Source organism: Malaya genurostris, chromosome 3, assembly GCF_030247185.1.
Source record: "Malaya genurostris strain Urasoe2022 chromosome 3, Malgen_1.1, whole genome shotgun sequence".
In the NCBI taxonomy this organism is placed as follows: domain Eukaryota; kingdom Metazoa; phylum Arthropoda; class Insecta; order Diptera; family Culicidae; genus Malaya; species Malaya genurostris.
The window spans coordinates 42,160,431-42,185,278 of NC_080572.1; the positions used below are offsets into that span (position 1 = coordinate 42,160,431).

At 38.1% G+C, this 24,848-nt stretch overlaps 1 protein-coding gene across 2 annotated transcripts in view; it reads left to right on the forward strand.

Moving 5' to 3' along the window:
* The first annotated feature begins 4,500 nt into the window (after positions 1-4,500).
* The window catches only part of LOC131436684 (uncharacterized), a 58,425-nt gene continuing 38,077 nt past the window's right edge, over positions 4,501-24,848 (forward strand). Inside the window, exon 1 of one of the 2 annotated variants that reach the window (XM_058605545.1) lies at positions 4,501-4,602. The gene's annotated coding sequence lies outside the window, so the exon portion shown is untranslated. Of the gene's footprint in view, positions 4,603-5,816; positions 5,907-24,848 lie in introns of those variants that run through there. The other variant, XM_058605546.1, reaches the window with a different exon arrangement.

Below are 24,848 nucleotides of genomic sequence, written 5' to 3' on the forward strand. Positions count from 1 at the left end.
AGCAAGTATAGAACAATTTTACATCATTATGAACAGTTTTTGTTCTGGTATCCCAGTTTTCCAGAAGTTGTTAGATTCATAAGTTTGGCTTTTTATTTCGATCGCTTTTCGAAAACGTTCACCCGGAAAATTGACACTAGGGTGGTGTAGTCTTGTGTGGATAAAATGATAAGATTTATTTACTCATTTCAGTTAACTTTTTTTGTTTCATTTGAATACACTTTGGAAATATGAAAAATTTTAGCTCGATAGATGAAACTGAATATTGCACCCATGGTTGAAAGTTTTTATAGAAGTTATTATGGGTATACAAAATGACAAAATCGTCGAAATGTCATACATTATTTAAACAAAATAATTCGCAAGCCAAATTTATTTAGATTTTTGATATTTTGTTTTGTTATAAAGAACAGAAAACAATCTTGAATCTTCGACAGTCCGGGCCCGGGGGATTCCCCTTTTTCCCCCTCCCCTCTCGGCGACCCTGATTATCTGAGAATATAATTTCACATAAACACATACTGAAGCACGTATCTGTTTGGCATGTAAATGGTGCATATGAATTCACGCCGTTGTACCTGCTGGCCGAACGGAAAATACAGTCGGAGCTGGTAAAATTCATTCGAATCCGTTATTTAGCAAGACATTCATATAAATTGCACCGTGTTTGAGATTAAGTCACCAGTAAAATTCATTACATAAAAACCAGGTTCCTCCAGAAAATTTAAAAACAATCGAGAATAGAAAATACTCTTACAAATGATTTAAATTAGTCCCAAAGGTACGCGCGATCGTAAAGTTGGTATAGAAAAGGTAGAATGGTGCGTGGCCAGGCATGATTAGTCATGAAGAAAAACTTTGATCGGATTTTTCTCGGAACCATGTTTTCTCCAACTGGGTGTAACTCGTATTTCAAAACTATTGCACGTATCAACATGTAGCAAACGGCTTTTTACTCGTTAGATGTCTCTCTATGGTCGGAACTACTACCAAAAAATTTTATAGTTTCTCAAAAAAGTTATTAACAATAAAAAATGAAAAAAAGGGTTGAAAAAAAATTTTGTTGTCTCGATTATAGAGGTTTTAACCTTAAGGTCATTCAACTCTTCGGGCCAGAAAAACTTTCTGACCTTATGTGTGGGGTTGGGAATCGAACCCAGGCGGGCTGCGTGAAAGGCATCGACTTACCCATTACGCTATACGCCCCAAATATCGATAATTGAAAACATTAGCCAATTCTATACAAAATATGAAACTGTTTTGCTTTCCGATGATTGGTTTCCATAAGTATAATTTTGAAATATTGAAATCATATTGTTTTGGAGGAACGTGGCCTTTTTTCCACAAGGTAAAATGCATTTACGCACAGAGTGTGGGACTCTTCACAAGATTACCAACTGTATAATTGGAACTACCCATAAAAACGCTGGAAGGCTATCGGTGCTCAAAGCACCCTTTCTGGCCTTAAGCATCGCCATGGACGTCCGCATTGTTCTGTCCTACTTTTGGATCATTTAGCTCGCGAATTTGAGCCACTCGCTGACCTTAACCCGCAATGAATGTATGGTAAACTAAGATCATATCAAAATATATTGATAAAGAATAATGCTCTACTAATCCTATGGATATGCTGCGCAAAATAATAAGAATCGTGTAACAAATTACAAGAAATATAGAAAAATACACGCATCCAACATAGTTTAACATCGCTCATGGTTTTAAATCAGATTTTTGATTCAACTGATGTCTCTTTCGTAGTACTTTTAATTAAGATATCGTTAATTTCATCATTTTTTTTATGTAGGCACTAGTACCGGGGTCAACTCGAAAGAATACAATTTGTTGACTTCAGGAAGTGTAAAGTTCAACATTCGATAGAAGAACTTGAAACTTTGCTTAAATAGTAAATGCATCTTGAATTAAATTATGATTATTTGTTTCAATTGAACAAAACTCATAACGTTGTATACATACAATTCTTATATTTGTACATAGCTCTATGTGTGTGCATTACCTTTCTCCTAGGGCTAGCGACTAACTTATTCGAAAAATCATATCGCAGTTCGAATATATTCTATCAATTGAAAAAGTATCAGGTATACAACTTTGCTTCCATCGTTTTTTTCCAAAATTAAAAACTTTATTGCGAAAAAATTCTTACAGATGTATTATTCAAAACAACTTTCTTCCATCTTTCCGGCAATTTTCGGATCCCGGCTCGAAAAAAGGAGTCCTTTTTTGACGCTATCCATGAAGCAATCCATTCTTCCAACTCTTCGAAGGATTGAAAATGTTGATCTGCCAGGCCGTGTGCCATCGAACGGAATAGGTGGAAGTCAGAAGGGGCGACATCTGGGCAATACGGCGGGTGGGGCAAGACTTCCCATTTCAGCGTTTTCAGGTACTTTTTGACCACTTTTGCGACGTGAGGCCGAGCATTGTCGTGTTGGAGGATGACTTTGTCATGTCGCTCTTGATAATGTGGCCGCCTTTTTTTTAGCGCGCGACTAAGGCGCATCAGTTGCGTTCGGTAGCGATCTCCTGTGATGGTTTCACCCGGTTTTAAGAGCTCGTAGTAAATCACACCGAGCTGATCCCACCAAATACAAATCATAACCTTGGCACCGTGAGTATTTGGGTTTACCCTCGACGAAGTAGCATGCCCGGGCTTTACCCACGATTTTCTGCGATTAGGAACCCACTTTTCATCACCGGCTACGATTCGATGTAAAAACCCCTTACTATTTTGTCTTTGAAGCAGTTGATCAGATACAAATAGACGGCGCTCGATGTCCCTCGGTTTCAACTCGTACGGCACCCAGTTTCCTTCTTTCTGAATCATGCCCAGGGCCTTGAGACGTTTTGAAATGGCTTGCTGACTCACTCCCAACGATTCGGCAAGCTCTTCTTGGGTTTGGCACGAATCTTCTTCTTCTTGGCTTCTAGTTGTTCATCTTTGAAGGTTTTTTCTCTTCCACCACCATGTTTGTCTTCGACATCGAAATCACCATTTTTAAAACGTTGAAACCACTCCCAACACGTTCTTTTACTCAGAGCAGCACCGTAAAGATATCAGAAAATAGTATGTTTACAGTTATACATGAACATTTTACCTTGAGAAAGCTCTTTTCAAAGTTGGTGCCGCGTTTACTCACAGTTGATCAAAAACATCAACGTTTCGATGATTCAGAGCAGTGGTTGGTCATGTTTACAAGTAATCAATCATGTTTTTTTATCAATATGTGCCAATTGCTGAAATCTGGATCCATCATTCACTTCGGAATCAATCACCTGAGTGGTTTGCAGTTGGTGAACAACATCCGAAGCGACCAAAGGCATAACAGTATTTTGTATTTTCAGTATTTTGTGATACACATGGTATCATCTTTATCGACTATTTTGAGAAAGAGAAAACAATAGCGAATACTACGTAGCACCTAGTGACTACTGGCTATTCGCTGACCTCAATAAAGGTTCGCCAGTAAGAAATTCAACTCAAATTACGAAGCAATTGCTGAACGTGAAGCCTATTTTGAGGCAGATGACAAATTCTTCTACAAGCACAGCATCGAGAAGCGTTGGAACAGCGTAAGCATATCTAGATGGGAAGGGTTAGGTCAAACGGGCATTCGCATCGGGTGCAACAGTTTTTGGGGGCGGCCATGGTATCTTTTTTTTGCTCAACTATTTGCTTGTTCATTTGAACCATTCTTCGAAAAAAACATTTTTTGTTTCCTATCGATCATCCGATATACACATTTCAGAAATTTTGTATGCCTTTCCGGCATATAATTAATAAATGACAGTTTATCGCGACAGCATTTTATAACTTTATAATGTGCACCGTTTTTAAATTTCTTAACGATGATAAAAAACCTTTTTTTTACCATACCACTTGACCGAGGAATAATGATGGTAACACTATCTGAATTGAGTTAATGGATTAAATTACTTTTACTGAATTTTCAAAAGAATAGAAAAATTTTCTGTTAATGTTGCCCGTTTTGCCAAAATTACCAATACAAACGGTCTATTGTTCCGTTCACCGTATGGCGTGCAGATAAACAAAGTTTTACAAGTATATCCGTATGATCGGAATTGTCTCTAAATTTAATTATATCGATCTTCAAAACACTAGTCGAAACATTTCATTTGAGCATCGTGGACAGGATTATGGCTGCTTTTTGCGATCTACCCGTTGACTGTTGGGCGCATTACTGTCACGATAGGTTTGAAAATGTTTACGAGCGGGTTAAAGAGTTCCCAATTTTGATATACGTGGTTTATGAACGTTCTCTGATAATCTAAAGTTGGATCGAGCTTTTCTGTCGATCTAAAAGCTTGACATTTTGGTTCTCTGCATGATCGATCAGAAGCTCTGGGGGGAATGTATCCAACCTTGCGCTAGTCTCCGCTGAGCGGCACTGCCAACTTCAGTGGTTTGGTCTACGGTTTAACGAAAACTCTGCATCTTTTTGATATAGTATCGGTAGAAAATCCCAACAAAGATGATACCATATCAACACTTAAAGAAGAAATATATATTTTCATTTCGAATTCATTTATTTCGATCTAAAAAAGTAAAGCTCTGGACTTTTTAGGGTAAGTGTACCCATATTCATCTGAACATTTATATTTGAATCATCATTAGCGCTCGTTGGCTTGAGTAAGATCAGCTATCGGAATTAACTTCAATATCGCAATTGATAAGATTTGGTATAAAATTAAAGACACGGTGGCTCCAACTAATTAGATGATAACAATTGTTTTGTTTTTTCCGATTATAGAGACCTTATTCTCGTAATCATTCGTCTCTAGGATCGGAAAAACTTTCTAGCCATTGGATTGAAAATTGAACCTGAATATGTCCATCACCATGATTATATTTACAAGTATCCAAAAATGACAAACCAAAAGATTATGTAGCAATATATGTCAAGAGATAATTGAATTACAAGCTGAATGAAAGTGAAAATGTCAAGGACTATCCAAAAGTTCAATTACTTACAAGCCCACTCAACCTAGCATCTCGATGACGTTACAAAACAAGCATATCAATTAGTACTATTACCCTCTAAGCATAGTCGGTCGAACAATACTGTCAGTTGCTGAGCGTAATCATCTGTCAACCGAACGTGTCGCAGCAAACCTTCCTGGGTAGCCGAGGGTCCGTTTCAATCATTAAACCTAATTTTTGCCTATGATTGAAACAATAAAGCAGTGAAGGGTGGCGTTCCTGGGGAGTTTCAAATTATTTCGGCAAAGGTGCCGTCTTCCATCAACTGATCACTTATGGGGCACTATTTCACGCCTTGTCTGTTCCGTACCCGCTCGCACCTCGCTTGCAAGTAATGACAGCCACTGTTAAATGGTGTATGAGCTGTTTTCCTCATTGGACACCTGCTCTGTGGCTCCGTCGACAGACGATCGAGGAAACCCGTTTCTTTCGCCTGTGAGTGAAACTGTAGGAAGGAAAACATGATCAATATAAGCTGGAGTAGAGCTCCCATGTGCAAAACAACCCGATGATCAATTACGTAATCTCACTATCGCAGCGTTTTCGTATGTGACGGCGAAGGTTTGTATCCGTTTTGTCCGGATTATCGAGGGGACATTGCGAGTTAGGCGTCATAAAATAGTCGGACGTTTCATCTTGCACCGAGCTAGGGTATTTAGCTTCTTTTGATTCTCCGTGGTCTTTGGATCGTAATTCGCCGGAATAATATGAGAATGAGATGAGCTCTCTATCTACAACGGTCTGTTCAGTCACGAGCATCAGGTTTGAACGAATGATTTGATCGTTAGAAGTAAATTGCCGACGCTCGGATCGTGTGATTTTATAGAGTGATCTTGTTGATGAATTGCTGATTTGTTGGTTTAACGCAGTCCGGAAGTTTAAATGATGGGTAATGTTGTAGTCTTTCCAATTTCGGATTTCTTCTGTCGGTCGGCACATAGTAACTTATCAAAGATGGGCTAAGGAATGTGGAAAGGTGTTTAACAAGATGAAATAGTAACTGATTAACAATTATCGGCTGCCGACCTAAATTAGCAATTTTATTACATATCTCATAATACTATAAGACGTTACGCAAAACGTCACAAGATGTACCTACGTAATCGAAGTACAGCTTACTAGGCTTTTAATTTGTCGTTGATTAGAAAGATTGTTGACAGATGTTGAGTTAAAATAGCATGACATTATAATATCGAAATACCTTTTCTTTTAGTATGTGTGCTTCATGGTCAACATCAGCTTGATAGATTACAGTGTTTTATGAGCTTTCCGGAAGAAAGCTATTTTTTAGCACCACAAGTAAGTCCCTATGCAAAATTTGAGCTCAATCGATTATGGGTACGTGGTGCCGCCAGGCGGAAAGTCAGGAAATTTGTAAACCCGAAAAAGCATATTGTTTTTTCGAGTTTGACGTCAACTTTTCGACATTTATTTCGAATTGATTGATATTTGTAAAAACGATTTTATCGTCAAATGTGGAAAATTGTAGATTATGAAGCCCCTGCCCCAAAACGACTTTTCTTCTGAGGTCATTTGCGGTGAGCACGATATCTCTAAAACCAATAAATCGAAAATTAAGGTAAGGTTGTACCTTGCTATAGCTAGTTCATGAACGAAGGATTTGGCAAAATAAAGTTTCTGAAAGAATTGAAATTCAAATATCAATTTTTTTTCGTAAAATACGTCAGTAACGCAAAAAAAAGGTTTTGCCAAATATTAAACCAAACATGTCACAGTGAACGCGATGCAATAACAGTACTTCGCATCAAAACTCTTCGCTTCGCTTTGAAAATCGCCTTTACTCTGACAGCAACCTAAGCGTCACGCGAAGCGTCGAGACGCGCGTGCGAGCTAGTTGCATTTGATCAAAGCAAACCTGTTGAAGTAAACGCGATGAGATAACAGAACATCGCGTTGAACCGCTCCGCTTCGCTCTGCGTTAAGCGCTCACTTTGACATCACCCTTAGGTTGATGTCAGAGTGAGCGCGGAATGCAGACCGAAGCGAAGCGATTCAATGCCATGTACTGTTTTCGAATCGAATTCACTCTGATAGGTTTGCTTTGATCAAATGCAACTAGCTCACATGCGCGCCTCGACGCTTCGCTTCCCGCGCTCAATCTGTCAGCAATCTTAGGAGAGGGTTTACAGCTGTTACACCTTATTTTTATAAATATAAAAAATAGATATAGAATTCGCTCAAACTTTAGAAAAATTTTCCGAGAGCCGGAGGACCGAATGTCATATACCAATCGATTCAGCTCGACGAACTGAACAAATGTCCGTGTGTATGTGTGTGGGTCTGTATGTGTGTTGTCAACAAAGAGGTCGAGATCTCATAGATGGCTAGACCGATTTTGATCAAACTAGTCGCAAATGAAAGATCTCCCCGTGACCCAGAACGCTATTGAATGGTTTTGAGATGGAATGTTTACTTTTTGAGTTATACGAAGTTTTGATGTGGAACACATCATTATTTTCTATATAGGGGTGCAAATCAGAAACTCAAGAAAAAGTACACGTAGAAATGTGGTCAGGTTTTAAACACTTACAGCTCAGTATATTTTGTATCAATTATTAATATTATTTCATTATTTGATTGGAAATATTTCTAAGATTCGATTTGAATGTATCAAGCCACGTATTTTCAACTATAAATGATTGAAATTGTGATTAGTAGCGAGCAGTGTCCTATTTTGTCTGCTAAACATCTCCGGCATATCGGATTTCCCTGCTATAGTCGACGGTTTTGAAGGACTAAGCGATATATCAAAGGAAGAGCATCGCTCTGATTGTCAATCGATGCAAAGTGAAGCTGTTTGAAGAACGCGAATCTATAAATAGAAGCAAAATTATAGCTAACGTTTCAGTCCTACGCGTAGCATGCTAGGGGTAGGTTGTTGCTAGACAGCAAGATAAAAAGTGCCATAAAACGATTTGAAGCTTTACTTGGGATGCTCTGATCTTGTGTCATGCAAGCTCGGGTGAAATTCCATGTTAAATTTTGAGTGCTTAAGATTTATTTCTAATTTATATAAGATGAACTTGATTGATAATGAGAGAAAGTTTATCGCTTCAACCGATCGCAGAATGGTGGAGAAACTTAACGCTATAAAAATAACTGCTTGCATACAAAATTTGACCACAAGCTTGGCGAAGAGAAGCTTAAATATCAAAATCGTATCGCAAGTATTCACAAAGATATAATTGCATACGTTTGGGATATTGGTGTAATTTCGTCGGTTATAAAACAAACAATGTTCGGTGTTGGTTCCTAATCAAGATCTAAGCAAACTCTGGTGCAATTACGATCGTGTGACGATTGATTGAACTGTTTGATTGTAGATCATTAGAAATTTTGGTTGCCTTGTTCCACATCAATGGCAACTGCATGGGGCTGATCCTTGTAGTTTTAGGTCAAAAGATTCCCCACGGTAATAGCTACCCAACAAGCCATAGATTGTCAGAATCCGTGCATTTTTAAAGGAGATATCGATATTATTGTGTAAACGACTTTTCGCCTCATTTCAGTAGTAAGAGTTTTGAGCGCTGAATGACAAAGTAATGTTTGGGAGCAACGTGGAACACGATTTTTTATACAATTGTTTCTAAGTACCAAAAAGACTGTGTACATCCGACTTCTGGTTCCGGAACTACAGGATGATATGTGAAACGAAATGAAAATAGTGTTACTCATTTTTTCGTAGATGGCTAAACCGATCTAAGATTCAAATGAAATCTAGGAACCATACATTAAAACATCTCGCTTTTAGTCAGATCCAACATCCGGTTTAGGTGATACATGGTGATTAGTATAAAAATGTCCATTTCACATAAATTTATCAGATTTATCGGGTTTGTAGATTTGGATTTGGATAGTCGATAATCAAATAAACTTATTTCAGTTTTCGATTCGGAAGGTACCCAAACATTTAATTCGCACTACGATTTCTCAAAGATGTCTACACTGATTTTCAAACAGTTTGAATCAAATGTGAACTATACAGCTCTTGAGGTGGATTTAACTTACTTTGGCTACACCGATTTTAGAATTCTGGTTCTAGTATCGTATCGTTTCTCAAAGCTCAATCAATCAATTCTCAAAAAAGGCCAAATCGAATTTAATTTAAAAATTAATGAATTTTATCTGATTCTGGAATTACAGGGTGATGAGTTTTTAAAATTCATACCAATATAGAATATGCCAATCCGAAAATGCTTCAAAGTTGGACTCAAAGCTATTGCAATTTATTCGTCATATTAATTTATGGCCATACGAATCGTTTTTTTTTATCGTGAATACCGGTTCTGGGAGTACCGTACATAACCGTAAATTCTAAAGTGGAGCTTATTTCGACATCTCACGGAATGTTCAATCGATTATTACACGTTTAGATTCAAATTCGATCCGATTTGCAGTTTCGACATTACAGGGGTAATGAGTGAATAGAACTTTGAATTACCGATTGAAACGACGGTCATTAAAATAATGTCATAAAAACTAAAACACATGCGGATGATAATAAAAAAAGTATCATCTCACTGCTAGGTCGATCAAGCACGTTTTTATTCAACCGCTAGACCCTACCTTCCCTTAAGTTCATTTTTTATCACATACAAATTTTGCGAGCTGAGTCGAATGGTAGGCCTAATTTTGAAGAATCAGGTTCAGCTGCTAATAAGAAATATTTTTTTTTATGGAGAAGTCTTCTAGAATTAACTAAGCAAAAGATGATTCTACCAATCGAAAGATGCGTTGCATAATTAAAATTGTGATAATTTCGAATCATTTTGAAATGGCAGGCCTTCAAATTATGTTTACGTTTGAACAAATGTTAACGTTACGAACAAATAAATTAATGTTAATATTTAGGGGTTTGTTAGTTTTTGCAAAAAACACATATTTTGTTTCGATTTCTTCGCGTTTCGCCTTCGACTTTAACAACAACAGTTAAGCTAAAACCACGAAGCATTCAAAAGGCGAGCACATGAATGTCGAATTGGTTGAAGTCATACCAACTGTGCTAGGATGGAACAAAGTACATTAAAGGCTCAACATTTCCTTAGCGTTCGGTTCCACTACACACGGTGACACATATTCTGCAATTTATGGTAAACACCAGTGTCTTGAGCCTTCGGTCACCTTGCTAATGACGCTATGCGGGTGAAAAAGTGAAAAATTAAATTCAATAACGAGTTGTTCTAATTGATTTGTATAATTAGTTGAAAATTAAATCCATGTCCGTACTGTTGCATTACATATTTGTCTCCAACACGCTGAACGCTAAACTTTCCAGTACATCTTCCGTGGGCATCGCTTGATTCCGTACCCCGTAGGCAAAGGAAACAAAACGAAAGTACGAGCCACGATCGTTCAAAACTCTGCCGAACATCCGCGGAAACATCCTTGGCACATTCTTGGATACGATTAACAAACGTGCTTATTAGGGGCTCTTCGATTCCGGCATCTACTGCGCGGCGGAGTGATTGTTGATGTTTCTTTCTTCTTCCTTTCAGCCGAAATACCTGGTACGGGCCAAACAAAGAGCGATTATCGCACACCTTGGCTCGGAACTCGGATAGGTCTGCGGCAGTCGCGATTTATTCTGCGGCAACGATCGAACGCGCGTGGAGCCGTGCCAGGGTCTACAAAAGTGCACTCGATAATTTATCGTTATTCTGCGACCGCACCATGCACGGGAGGTCTCGGTCGAGTGCAAGATCAAGCCGGTTCCAAACGGTATGCATTTTATTTCAGTTCAATTTTTTGTTACTGTCAGACCATGTGCCAACAATGACATTAACCTTTTGCCGAGAACACGTATTTTCTGTTGTAGTTGAAGTCTGTAGCAGCAAATGTTTTACTGAAATGGATTTATATTATAACATAACTTTCTTATTACGTCTAGGGTCTGAACTGAATCTCACCTCGACTGCACACAATCCAGGGAGTGCCAAAAGCCACTTGCTCCTTCATGGATGCGGTCAAACCACTTTCTCGCTGAAAAAACTTGTCAAAGTTGCATAGCGGGTTGCAGAAATGCATCGATTCTTGATAATCAATTCAAATCAGGATTTGCACGGTAGTTGCCTTGTCCAGACGACTTTCCGCGCTGGATGTTATGCTTTTCATTCCTCCGTGTTCAGTTCGGTTCAGGTTTGTTTACTACAGCACAAATCCACGCCGAATGCGTATCGGCGTTCGTCGGCAAGAGGGAGTTGTTGATGCGTGCCGGGGTGTTGGGATCCGCATGCATAATAATCATGAAATGGCAACCCGTAACGTAATATGCTGAGATAGTTTCGGTTTTTCCTTGCCATCATTGGTGCGCAGATTTTCTGACCGGTTTTGCAACAATCGTTGCTGCCCAATGACTGCCAATTCCGGCTGTTTATGTTTTCGGATGACGGTGTGTCGTCGATGATTGAGTAATAGGCGGAATGCATGTGATATGATTGAATTTGTGTTACGATTTCGTGGGGTATTTTTGGCTCCATTCATTGTGTTAAAATATGTTAGGGTATTCCTGTCTATTTTTTATAACTTTTTAAAAATTAAACTTTTAAATTGATTATACTAACAGATCGGCTGAAAAGTTCGTATCGTTTCTATGAGAGGGCGCCACTAGAATTAAATTCATACCATTTTCAGTTAGTACCAACCTTAAAAAGATACGTGTATAAATTTGACAGCTGTCTGATTATTAGTTTGTGAGATATTGTATTTTGAGTGAAGCTACTTTTGTTATTGTGGAAAAAATGGAAAAAAAGGAATTTCGTGTGTTGATGAAACACTACTTTTTGATGAAAAAAAGTGCCGCCGATACCAAAAAATGGCTTGATGAGTGTTATCCAGACTCTGCACCGGGCGAAGCAACAATTCGTAAGTGGTTTGCAAAATTTCGTACTGGTCATATGAGCACCGAAGACGATGAACGCAGTGGACGTCCAAAAGAGGCTGTTACCGATGAAAACGTGAAAAAAATCCACAAAATGATTTTCAATGACCGTAAAGTGAAGTTGATCGAGATAGCTGACACCCTAAAGATATCAAAGGAACGTGCTGGACATATTGTTCACGAATATTTGGATATGAGAAAGCTTTGTGCAAAATGGGTGCCGCGTGAGCTCACAATCGATCAAAAACAATAACGAATTGATGATTCTGAGCAGTGTTTGAAGCTGTTATATCGAAATAAAACCGATTTTTTCGTCGATATACAACAATGGTCGAAACATGGCTCCGTCACTTCACTCCGGAGTCCAATCGACAGTCAGCTGAGAGGACTGCACGCGATGAACCGAACCCAAAGCGTGGAAAGACTCAACAATCGGCCGGTAAGGTTATGGGATTCGCATGGTATAATTTTCATCGACTACCTTGAAAAGGGAAAAACCATCAACAGTGACTATTATATAGCGTCTCTCATATGGCTCATGTTTTGATAAATATTACTAAAAGATTCTTCAAAACACCTTTCTTTGAATCTTAAACCAGTACAGAAGAGTTTACTTGGACATACACTAGCATAATCTTTTCAATTTATAAACAGTTTTGAGCAGTCACGTACCCAGAGGAGGGGGCCGAGCGGCCCTGGTCCCTCCCGTAATCAAAAACAGATATATAATTATTTAGAAGGTCTCAGACATGTGTTACAGGAACAACAAGACAATAAACGTAAAGAAATGTAATACAATAACAGTTCCAATGGAAAAGTTTAAAGTGTCTGTTAAAAACACCCGTAAAAAGCACACCGAGAATTAGGTACATAAGCAATCTTCAGTAGCATTATTTTTTTTATCTTTGGGCCCCTCCCGAAACGAAATCCTAGGTACGGGCCTGGTTTTGAACCAAGTTCAAAGGAATTCTTCGTTTTTTGCATTTCCGCTCTTAATAACGGTTTATAATTATAAACACATTTCAACCTGTTGTACCGAAACCGGAATTCGGATCCATGCAAATGTTAAAAGCAGACCACGAAACTTTTCATTTGAGTCTACGTTTGTCAAAACCGACTTGGTCGTCTCTGATAAAATGAACATAGTTCCGTTTTTGAGTTTTTGACCACTATTTCCGATACTTCCTGAACCTGAAACTGGGAACCGGTATAGCAGAAATCGATTCGTTTGGCCAGAAACTAGCATAACCGTTTTTTTTTTCGAAATTGCAGTGATTTTCGTTTTGGATTTCACAATCAATTTTCCGGCACTTCCAATTGAAGAGTTATACGGCTAGTTGAAAATATTTGGTTCGATTTTTCCATGTCATGTATAAAAACATGCTCTTGAAAATTGAATGTTTATACTTAATAATCTGTAAATCCGGAACCGGAGGTCATTCCAGAGATTGTAAGATCTATTTATTGAATATTACTAATTCGCGAAACTAAAAAATATTTAAGCGAATTTAACGCCCAAAATTAAACGAAGTCAACCGATCGAAGGGCCATCTGCATATTATTGTCGGTGTTATCAGATTTATTCGCGTTGTTTACAGCAATGCGATTAGGAAAAGCAGGAGATCTTTTTTTTGAGATTTTTTTTATTTACAATCCTGTTATATTTCTTCTTACTAAATATCGGGCTACACTAAACTCCGTCGATTTTTCGGGAAACGTTTGAACTATTTTTGTTTGGGTTAAACGGTAAGTTTTAGATACGGGTGAGAAGTTTATAACCGTGCAAATATTTTTTTGCGACCGTGCTTAACTACGACGAATGTAAATATAGTTTAGACTACAAGGAAGATCCATTTGGTATTTTTTTATTTTGGTTAGAGAGCGGATATGTACAATACTTCGTATCGCGTAAGGTGTTGTTGTTCGATTGATGATGATCGAGTGATTGCCAGTATTACGGTTATCTATTCAAAAAGAAAACAATGAATTAAATGTACGATGTGTTAGCGAACCTCCCGACAGCCGGCTTACCGGAGTTTTACGAGTTTCGGAAGAATTTCGTATTTTAGTAGGAAGCACAAATTTATACAAAACGGGATAAAATTGCAACATAATCTCGGTAGCCGGCTACCCAGAGCAATAAATACATGATAATATTATAAGTAATAAGTAGATGACATTATTTACCACGATAAATCTTGATCTTTCCCTCTCCCCACTAACACCGCTCTTTTCCTGTGACACTTGTGGAGAGAACTCCTCGGTCACTAGTAGCAACAAGTGTTGAACTAACATCCTTTCCCGTCCCCCTTTGACCTGCATGGGCGTGGTCATCTACGTTATTGATCATGTCCATGTTCTTAGTCAGTTTATGTTGCAATTTCAACTGGTTTCTGATCAACCACGGGAAACTCACGGACGGTCAATTAAGCTAAGCTGTCTACAAATCATCAGAGATGTTCACCACTTTCATATCGAATGTTATTAATGTCTCTCGGTGCTGTCATATTTTATTTCACCACACAAATCAATTCTTTTTTATATATTTAATTATTTGTTTTATCAAGCAAATGTGAACTACATAGGAATGTGTGCAAAAGATTTCATTACTCCAACATGCAATTCGGTTTCGAAAGGGGTTCCAGTTTCTAACTACTGTGCATCATTTAGAAAAACAACTTATCAAACAGTTCACGCCCGAATTTGTACGTTCGCATAACCAGCATTTAAGCGGTATCGCTTTGCCAGACTTACCTCCTTGGGTTCCCTTAGAGTTTTCTGCGCCGGTTTATCAACTCGAGTTACGATTATGTAAAACCGGAACGTCACTGGTTTCAGCGAGGCGGAAAATGTGTGCCTGAGAAATCCGGTTTGCTTACGTTCAAGAGATCCGCATTCATTTCCATGCTAGATCTGTGTACGCGTAAGGCAAATAAAGAAAACGTGCGTGAACAATTTTCCACTAAAAGAATCTCCTTCCAGGCCCATTTCAGAAATATGCGACAAGTAGCGAATACGTTAAGAGTTAAAGATAATTTGATTGAACTGTGTCAATTCATGTGCGACTTATCGGACTACATCTTTACAGATTGGTTCAAGATCCAACCGATTTCAATTGCTTCGAATCAACACTGTCAACATTCAATCTACTCAAGGACATTCATGATTAAAAGTGATGTAATTTACCCACTATCATTCACCTCTCGATAGGTGATACTTTACAATGTTTGACCGACATTTTCCACACACAATGCGAATGAAAACAAACCAAGCTCCAATCGCGAGACCATTCACAGTTCGACCGACCTAATCACCTACAAATTTGCATCTTTACTCATCAATCATCCAATTGGGTGGTGCTCCATGTCATGTGGATTCAGATGCAGAATGTGGTCAATGAAACATGCGTCGGTCGGCTTGGATTACCAAATCGTGGTACGAACCACAACAGTAAAACTTTTCAACTTGTTCACGTAATCCGACGGGCTTTTGAACCGCGACGAATGGCGACTGGTCGCTAAAGAAAAGAAGCTCCTTCAGTCATCGAAATCGATATGATCGAACGTGGTTAGCGAAGCAAACATCTGTGTTTTACCGCGAACGGCTTGCTTTCTGTTTGCAATCACCCCCTGAACCGTTCAAGTGCCCCATTGAGGATCCTCGATGAGTCTAGTTCATTTTGTATGCGTGCGTGTGAAAAAAATGCAACAGGCTAAACCTACCGATCGACAATGATCGCATGAATAAATATGTGATAATCCATCAGTGGTAGCGTAGCGGCGAGCGTTTCATTGAGCTCTTTTCCTTGTTGGCTTTCTTGGAAAATATTAAGACTACTCCTGTGATTACAATTAACTAATAAGTTCATGCTCAGCAATTTTCAGTGGATAATAAAATAAGTTGCTAGCCGTTCCCTATCCTTAGAACTGTTCTATCAATTTAAGTATCCTGGGAAGTGTATGACCATAACTCAGAGGCAATCCGTTTGAACAAAGCGTCATCACTTTACAATTTGTATGCCACCCGTTTTTATTCTTACCCAATTCTGTTTGCACTACCACTAATTCGGCATTAAGACATTTTCTTCTAAAAGTTGGATAACAGTTACGCTATCAAACTTGACTTGAATTACGAATTAGTCTCGAATTGAATTATTCATTTTTCCAACTGGTATTTTCTTCACTCATTTTTCCTATACTCACTTGTTTTCTAAGCATATAGGTGAAATTTAATCTCTCGAAGTCGGAAAAACAGTTGATAATGATTGGAGCACAACAATCAAATCTCTTTTTAAAATAGAAATCAACGCAATTCTAAATTTTCATACAAGACTTTTGCACTGAACATTCAATTTCAATTTCATAAAAGTACAATATTTTCCGTTCAATGTCATATCGTCAATTTTGTATGTTACCGGGTAGATATAAATAGTAAGCAAAGACCAAAATTATAGTGTATATAACCAGAGTGACGACTTCTCATCCGTAATGTTGGCAACAATTCAAAACATTTAATCCGAAATGTTGGCAGTGTCGCTAGCTTTACATTGTAATTGACAGATCGTTTGGAACTGGAAGTTGTCATTCCAAACGAAGCGCTGTCGGCATTCCGGTTATAGGCACTCTAACCAAAATAATAACAAATTTTATCATCATATCTTCACTAATAGTACTGTTGTTGTACCGTTGAATTCCACTATGTCACGTCATTACACTCTCACAAAGTCACTATTTTCACAGTCACTATTTTTTCGAAAGTGCATCAAACGTTATAATACAGATACGTTATTAGGAATGTTATTTACATCCTTCTTAAGTGTATCGGTTTTATGAGTTTAACTTAGTTTAAGTTTAACTTATAAAACCGATACACTGAAGAAGGATGTAAATAATATTCCGAAATACGTATATGTATTATAACGTTTGATACACTTGCGGATAAATAGTGACTGTGAAAATAAAGACTTTGTGAGAGTGTATTAGTGAAAATATTCTACTAACAGCTCAAACATAAATTTGTCATCATATCTTGTCTTGATGTTTCTGTACAGTCAGAGCGATACTTGATATTTTCTTTATATTTCATCGAAGGAAACCAGCAATTGCAGAATATTTGTTTAGCATCAAAATGTGTCATTATATCATAATTCGTTATTGATTAGATATTACAATTTCATTATGTACAAATGATCCAATAGTCCAATATAATACAATTGAATAAACTGCATCAGAACCAGATAAGATGAATGCTTATGATATTACTCTATTCTGAGTGCTAGAATATCAATAACTGAAAAATTTGATTTCTATAAATATTTTGTTTTTGGTTTGATATTACAATGACAGCATTTTAAATTTGATTGTTATATTCTCATGCAGACTTTGATGATTTTTGATATTTTAACTCTTATTTCAAACTAAATAATGTTCATTCAGGAGTTAGCCAATTTTTTTGCTAGAGCACAAAACCTTTTTTTATATGTTTACGTTTCGTCTTTGACTCATCAGTGAAGAGTAGTTTAAATTAAACTGCTTAATGCAAAACTCGGCAGTTCAATTTGAACCGCCAAGCAGACGTAAAGATTATGCTAACACATGGGTTGAAAAGTCCCGGTCTTAACACATAGATGGTACTAGTTTTATTGCAGTCACCTTTTTCCAGTTAAGACAGCTGTTAGAATTTCATGATATTCTATTTATAAATTTGTGAGTTATTGTGTATTTCGTGTTTTAATTTTACACTGCTTCTTGATGTGAAAGAATGCCGTTCAAGCAAAACAATGGCTTGAAAAGTGTTATGAAGACTCCGCTCCATCAGGAACAACAATAAAACGTTGGTTTGCTGACTTCAAACGTGGTCGTAGAGACACCGATAATGCAGAACGCAGTGGACGTCCAAATGAGGCGGTAACACAAGAAAACATAAAAAAAATCCACAAAATCGTTTTGAATGAACGAAAAGGGTGCTGCGTTTGCTCATTGTTGATCAAAAACGAGAACGTGTTGATGATTCCGAGCAGTGTTTGGCTATGTTTAAACGCAATAACCCGGATTGTTTGCGTGAATATGTGACAATGGATGAAACATGGATATTTCACTTCACTTTGAAATCAAAACAATCGTCATCTGAGAAGACAATAACTGGTGAACCTCGTCCAAAGCGCAAGAAAGCACAACAATCGGCTGGAAAGATTATGGCCTCGGTATTTTGGGATGTGCGTGATGTAATATTTTTCGACTATCTTTAGAAAGGAAATACCATTAACAGTGAATGTTATATAACGCTCCAATAACAGCGTTTGAAGGCTGAAATTACAAAGAAACGACCGGATATTGCAAACAAAAAAAATTTGTTTCATCAAGACAAGTCAATCAAAACTATGACAAAACTACATGAATTGAACTTCGAATTGCTCCCACATCCACCGTATTAGATTAGATTTGCCTCCCATCGACTACTGGTTGTTCGCAGACTAGAAAAAAATGCTCGTTGGTAAAAAATTTTACACGAATGAAGAGGTTATCGCTGATACTGAGGTCTATTTTGAGTCAAAAGATTCTACAAAAGTGGTATTGAAATGTTAGAGCGGCGTAGTAATAATTGCGTTGCGCTTGATGGAGATTACGTTGATGAATAAAACTAATTTTTAATTAAAAAAAACTCTTTGTTCGGCCTGGGACTTTTCAGCCCATGTGTTACACTTTTTCTTAGCATCAAAATGCAATGACGTGCTGAGCGAAAACGAGTTTTCGACTTTTTCTGGCCGATGCAGGTTTGGCCACTCAATTTGGTTAGCCAAATTTTGTGCTGCTTTTGCCATCTGCTTAGCGGTTCAAATTGCTTTGATTTTCCTACCCGTTTTCCTTATAGCAAAATTTATGCTACATGAAAAATAAATTGAAAAACATTAATATTGATATATAAAGGAATATTCAGAAATTTATATTACACTGAATGGAAAACTCTATCTGATACCTATTTCCGTCTTCAATGTTTAAGTGGATTTGGAAATTCCGTTTTAATTAATTTACAATAATTTTTACTGTGTATTTATGATAGTTCTACTAAACTAAAAATGTAATACTGCAATGGGTTTCCAATAATAAGGCAAGGAATGGTGATTTTTTTTCTAGAGATTTCAGTCAAGCAAAAAATTCTGTTTTAAATTCACATCCTCATTTTTGCCACAACATGTTGACTGGGTGCGTTATGACCGAACCGTTGTGAACGTGTATTCATCGTCGATTAACCGGTCTGGTCCGGCCGATCGGCTTATTAAGCTTGTTAGTAAACAGGATTGCGGTTTACTATCATGTCATAATCGAACTAACTGACGCACGGTGACGATCGGAATGAGCTAGGAAGAAAACGGTACTGCAAAACATTACTGATGAAAATCGCATTTTGGACATCGATAATAAAAATGAAAGTCAACATCATCGTTTAAATGCGGGACTTGCATTTCAATTCGTTTCGAAGCTGATATAATTATACCGCGAAATCGTGTCGGTAAATTCGTGCACAGCTTTTCGATGAGTTTATCGATCCTTATTCAAACTAGACGTTCCCTTTGTACTATTGATTTTTCTTCGCATATTGTTACCGCACCAGAATGACTGTTTTCATTTCCTGCAATTGTAAGTCGAAAATCCTATGCACAAACAGATATGTATCTGCGGTATAATTTTCACGCCCAAATATGCAAATGTCCCTCCGACCAGAAGCCGCAGGCTGTGGGTTAAGAGTGAAAGGACTGCGGTAGTAAGGGAGCGCCACTAAAAATGTGGCTCGATCGTTTTTTACCAACGCGATCTCGCGATGCCATAATGTATCGTTTAATTGTTCCAGTGTACTACGGGATGGTGAAGAAGCCAACTTTTATAGCGATTAAATAATTTCCCAAGTACGCCGTTCCTCTTCTTTACGATTAAATGTAGGTGAAGTGGAATTCAATGCATGGATGCAGTGTGAGCGTATATTTGCATCTCTGCTGGTATGTTTTTACTAAGCAGAGCTCTCCTGTTAAGTGGGAAGTGAAGTTGTGAGGTAATCGAGAAGAAGAAGCATATCAATAAAAAGCATGTTTATTGGTTGACCGATCCATTACACGGGCCATTAGTAGGTTTGTCTAGTGCATTTTATGCTGCACTGCAATTGCATGGCTGGCTTTATTAGTTGCCACTGGAAAAGCGAACGTTATGACGTGTTTATTTAGGTGATTCGCTTGAGAGAAGAGTCACTGGATGTGACTGTTTTATGATAAAGTGCAACAAAATATGTGCAATCTTATATGCAAAATAGAACGTCACTTTTCTAAGCATTTTTTGGTAAATGCTCTACTCAAATTTCTATGGTTTATGACACAAAATTATTATTTATACTTTTCTAAACATGTGTGATTTGTGGAGATTTTGAAGATTTCTTCAGTTTCGCAGACAAGTTTGTATTTATACCTAGTTCTCAAAAAGAATACCATAAATACAACCAAAATATCACGCTATTCCAAGGCTATTCAATAAATCTTCAACTACTTATAAAGTGGAACATTGCAGGGACATTACATAGGTGCATGCCGAAACGTTACATTACACGGGCAAAAATCCGATTCTAGAAATGAGCAAAACGAGTCATGATTTGGGGAAAAGAGTATATTTTCATATTATGATAATACACCATGATTAAAAGTTCTCGAACCATTTGGACTGATTTCGCTGAAATTTAAGCGTAACGCATTTGACGTTGATGGGTATAACTTCAGGCGTGTTTGTGCTACGATGATAATCTTTGTAACATAAATTCAGGCGTTATGTTTTAAAATATGAAAATTTTTAATATGAATTAAATGGAATGGTGTGATGATTTTTTGGGCGATTTTAATCAATGTCTCAAATGATATACGTTTGAAGAGCCAAACAGTGAAAAGCACGACAAATTTCTTCTAATCAGAATCATTAACAATTAAAATATTATGTTTTTGAAAAACGACGACGCCTAAAATAACGTGTTCACTTGCGTTCATTGCTTCAGTTTTGATTTTTTGTTTCAGAATCTAATCACTTAAACGAACTGCATGAAAAAGCACGAGTGAATCAACCCTCTTAAAAACAAACTCTATGTCGAATTCTTGCAAATACCGTGAAATCATTTTGCTTTTTTTTCTTCGAATGATCATTTGCAAAATCGTTTTATTAAAAATATTTAGGTGAATCAATACAGCTTGTGTTGTTACATCTATGAAACAAATTTTTCAAAGTGGTTGAAAAAAAATTTTTTTTTCTTATTTTCGTTAGATGGTTCCATTTCATAGTCGAATTCATTTTTCGGCTTACGCTAGCTCTCTGAATATTATTCTAACAACAGTCACATCAAATATGCTAGAATACATTCAGATATATTCATACAAAATTTAACGTGTTTAGTCTCTAATAATGTAAATTTTCGGTTCATTATCTTTATGTTAACATTTTCTTTAGTTCTTGCTTTTCGATGTCTGCTCATGGTATCATGAGAAAAAAAATTATTGGTTTCATGATTTTATAATCATGACATCAGCAACGGATTTCTTTCCGTGTATCTACATTGATCATTCCGTTGCGATCGATAAAATTAGACATGTTTGCACAAACGCTGCATTGCGTAGATTAGGATTTAACTCTGATATTTTTCGTTGATTAAATAAATGACTCTGAATCCGAGTAGATTCTTGTTTCACCAGTAACTCCGCAATGCAACCATTTTGGATCCCTGATTCTCTGTTGTACTAAAATGATGTGCCGAAACAGTTGGACATTTTCAATGACAATAGACATGCATTTTCAGTCTTTTACTGCTACAGCTCACAATGTAGTCTTTGACTGCTACAGCTCACAATATGAACCATTAATGGTCATCTCTTATTAATCAAAGCTATGCACAAATGCTTTTTTTTTTTTCATAAATACGTTTATTTCATAAGCAATATACATAAGTTTTTCTTCGCCGTGACATCCACAATACATAGTACTTTAAACCTAATAGATTTCAAATATCATATAAGTATGTTGGTATTCATTTGAGACTGTGATGCTACTCCGTTATTGATTAGGTTCAATTGATCTGGTATTTTTTTTCTTAAAACAACTGTACAAAGTACATTCGTGCCGTGACTATCGGATCGATCGGACGTAAATTCTGCTTTCTCCAATCGCGTGGTGAATTGTTTTATTCCGTTATCAAGGTCATTCCGTATTCTATTGTGTGCATCAGTGCGGTCGAGTGATAGTTCTAATTAATCCGTTCTCAAGGCCGACTGTGAGCTTGTGTAAAGCAGCACTGCGTGTGGTACCGTTAGCCAGCGCCAGCGCTGGGCGCTGCGTATATATCGTTGTACATTAGAAACAGTGATAAATATATATAGTGATAAAAAGATTGGTTTCATTGGACAGTGTAGTGAGAGACTAAAAACAAAGTGCTTTTTCCTCAAAGAGGTTTTTTGCACTTTATTGAACTGGAATATTCACCGGTTGCCTAGGACCGGGCCTTGTCGGCCGATCACCCTTCGAGAGCTAAAGCTAAGTATTTTTTTCTTTTTCCCTGTTGTTCAGTACCATTAGATTTTTATTGCCCCCTAATATTTACCCGCACGGACACATTTCCGTGCCATGACAAAAGGCACAGAATTGCCTGACCTTCCCCTAGATGATCAAATGGATGCTTCTGATGGCAATAAATCTCGCATTAGAAGCTATCCCGATGGGCTTGCACTCCCGGCCGGACCGTATGCGGTTTACATCCGGACCAAAGCCAACGGTAAAAAATTGAACCTTCTAAGACTTTCTAATGACCTGTCCTCGCGATACAATACTGTACAAAAAATTGAGAAAGTACGCCCGGACAAGCTTAGGGTCTTGTTAGCCAGTGCAAAACAGGCTAATGAGATCGTTCGAAGTGAGCATTTCACGCGGGAGTATCGCGTATACGTACCAGCTCGCGAAGTCGAGATAGACGGCGTGATCACCGATCCGAGTCTGACTTGCGAGGACGTTCTTAAGCATGGGGCAGGCGGTTTTAAAAACCCCCTACTCAAGAACGTTAAGATACTGGACTGCAAGCAATTGCGTTCAGTATCGACCGCTGAGGATGGGACCAAGTCCTATATCCCATCAGACTCGTATCGGGTGACTTTCGCTGGCTCGGCTTTGCCTAATTACGTCCTCCTGGACCGAGTCCGTTTACCTGTTCGTCTTTTTGTGCCGCGGGTCATGAACTGCACCAATTGCAAACAATTGGGACATACAGCATCCCATTGTTGCAATAAATCCCGGTGTATAAAGTGTGGAGGGAGTCATGCGGATAACTCCTGCAGTGGAGACAATGAAAAGTGTCTCTACTGTAAGGAGGGGCCGCATGACCTCTCTGATTGTCCCGTGTACAAATTGCGTAAGGATAAAATGAAGCGTTCACTCAAGCAACATTCCAAACGCTCTTTTGCAGAAATGTTGAAATGTGCTACGCCACCTACCGAAAATCCTTACGCTTACTTGTCAACTGACGAGAGCGAATATGATGACCCCCTCGAAGGTACATCTTCGGCTGTCCCTCATAGCTCATCAATTAGAAAGAGAAGAAATAAATCTTCTCAAAAGCTCCCTAGTAAGGGTTCGAAGATGTCCTCTGATGGGTTCCGAAAAATTACAACAACTGGTAGTGATGGCAAAAAACCAGAGAAAAAAGCTCCAGGCCTTGGAAAATTAAATTCCGAGCAAGAATTTCCATCACTTCCTGGGACTTCAAAACCCCCGAAAGTCCCTAAAGATCAGTCAGAAAATTTACCAAATACTGGGTTTGTTAAATTCTCTGATATTGTGGACTGGATCATGTCTACTTTCAATATTTCTGAACCTCTTAAAAGCCTGATATTGGCTTTTATTCCTACAGTTAAAACATTTTTGAAGCAGTTGACTGCAAAATGGCCCCTTCTTTCAGCGATCGTATCCTTCGATGGCTAAGACACCCACCGAGGTCACGGATACAATCACTGTTATACAGTGGAATTGTAGAAGTATCATCCCAAAAATAGATCCTTTCAAATTTCTAGTAAATAATCTGAAATGTGACGCATTTGCATTGTGCGAAACTTGGCTAACTTCTGAAATACCCTTAAACTTCCACGATTTTAACATTATTCGTCTGGATCGAGATGATTCCTATGGAGGAGTACTTTTGGGGATCAAAAAGTGCTATTCTTTCTATCGCATTAACCTCCCCTCGATACCAGGTATTGAAGTTGTCGCATGTCATGTTACAATCAAAGGCAAGGACCTTTGCATTGCTTCCATCTACATTCCTCCAAGAGCCTCGGTTGGGCACCGGCGGCTCAATGATATCATAGAGCTTCTTCCCGCACCGACGTTGGTTTTAGGAGACTTTAACTCACACGGTACGGGATGGGGCTGTCTTCACGACGATAACAGATCAACTATGATCCATGATATCTGCGACAACTTCAATATGACAATCTTGAATACGGGAGAAATGACACGAATTCCTGCACCACCAGCAAGACCAAGTGCGCTAGACTTATCCCTTTGCTCGACATCGCTACGGTTGGATTGCACGTGGAAGGTAATCCCTGATCCCCACGGTAGCGATCATCTGCCTATCGTAATTTCAATCGCCACCGGATTAAGACCATCGGAAACAATCAATGTTTCGTATGACCTCACACGAAACATTGATTGGAAATGCTACGCAAATTTGATATCTGAGAATCTAGAAACAACACAAGAACTTCCTCCGGAGGAAGAGTACACGTTTTTGGCTGACTTGATTCTCGACACCGCGACTCAAGCTCAGACGAAACGTGTACCCGGCGCGAAAACTAACATCCGTCCCCCCAACCCGTGGTGGGACAAAGAGTGCTCAGAATTAAACGCGGAGAGAACTTCATCATTT